Raw genomic sequence first — 1,512 nt, 5'->3', positions numbered from 1 at the left:
TCTTTTCTTTTCTTTTCTTTTTTTTCCCCCCAAATCATCTTTTATTAATATAAAAAGTGGATATTTAGCAAAAGACACACAGAGAAAAGAGTCACTATGGCCCAGGACACAAGGCAAGCAGGTGCCAGACCTGAGTCCCTGCTGGGAGAGAGGGAGGCTCGGGACAAAGTGTGAGAAGTGCTGGGAGGGGCTGAGCAGTGGGGGCCACAGAAAGTTCCGGTGGGCAACACTGTCGGCAGGTCATGGGCCCGACTCACACAGGGACCTCACTGCTAACTCTTGTTGGCGGGGGAGGGGGAGGGCGTTCTTAGTGCTGCCACCTGGAGTGAGAGCCGCCCTTTGGTTCCTGGAGGGCACCCACCAAGGGACACAGGACAGGAAGCCCAGGATGGCTAGTGCAACTCGGGATGATGGCCAGGGAGAAGCGGGTGCTCTGCAGTGCCCGGGAAAGTTCCGGACGCTGAGGCTGAGAGGCTTCCTGTTGCGTGCAGGCGTTCCGCTCTGTCTCTGCCAGGCACTCTCTGACTAGGGCCCAGGCATGGATGATACCTCTCTTCAGGCGCTCCATGGCATTCTTGCTGCCAGCATAGGTGGGCTGGATCTCTTTGCCCATCTCCTCTATCACCGACAGCAGGTCCGTGTAGGTGCTCTGGGAGCCCTGGGTGCCGGGTGGCTTCATCGCCTGCACATAGCCCATGGAAGGCGGTCCAAAGTCAACAGCGGTCTGAAAGGGGTGGCGGCTCCTGGCACTGAGCCCGACGGCGACGGCACGCTTCCTGTAGGGACCGGGTTGCCCGGCCCATGGGTGCTGGAGCCAGGGGTGCTGCTGGGGGCGGGGGCGATGGGTTTGTAGGACATCCCCAGCTCCTGGGCGCGGCGGACGCCAGCCGGCCGCTCCTCAGGGGATGGCCGCTGGGCCGCTCAGCCGCGCTCTTGATTCGATAGCACCTTTTCTTATTCGGCATTTTTCCCCACAGACTTTCCTGTGAACATGATATACCCAAGGTCACCCTGCAGGTGCCTAAATCCAAGCCCTGCTGGAAATCAGATGTCCATAAGTTCAAAGCAGAGTTTTTGGATGTGGGTATTGTAAATATACGAGCAAAATAGAAATAATAGATTTAGTCCTCCAACTGGAAAATAAAAGAAGTATATTTACTCTCCTCTCTTTTCTGAAAACCTTTGTTTTAGAAAATTTTTATCTGTAAATTCTTTCTCTGCCTTTTATCTTTTTTGTCTTTTAAGTCTCTAATTTGTTTCTATTAGAGGTCTAATTTTTATTATTTTATTATGCTAACATTGGGATTAGTTATTTTCAAGTGTTTTGAGGATTAAAGTTTCATTGTTTATTTGGGATCTTTTTTCTTAATATAAAAATATATTACTATAAAATTCTTAGAACATCGTTTGTTACATTTCAATTTTGATATGTCCTGTTTCTATTTTCAGTTTTCTCAAGATACTTTGTGATTTTTCTTTTTCTTTTTCTTTTTTTTTTTTTTTTGTTTTTTT

General features: G+C 48.7%; 2 pseudogenes across 1 annotated transcript in view; one reads left to right on the top strand and one right to left on the bottom strand.

Moving 5' to 3' along the window:
- Positions 1-1,512, top strand: part of LOC119469713 — a 60,536-nt pseudogene that overhangs the window by 37,045 nt on the left and 21,979 nt on the right. The window lies entirely within an intron of this gene.
- Positions 36-894, bottom strand: LOC108297314 (annotated as a pseudogene).

The sequence above is a fragment of the Cebus imitator genome, unplaced genomic scaffold, assembly GCF_001604975.1.
Source record: "Cebus imitator isolate Cc_AM_T3 unplaced genomic scaffold, Cebus_imitator-1.0 Scaffold791, whole genome shotgun sequence".
NCBI classification, from domain to species: Eukaryota; Metazoa; Chordata; class Mammalia; order Primates; family Cebidae; genus Cebus; species Cebus imitator.
Note: the sequence above shows the minus strand (reverse complement) of the source record. Positions and strands in the feature narration are given on the sequence as shown.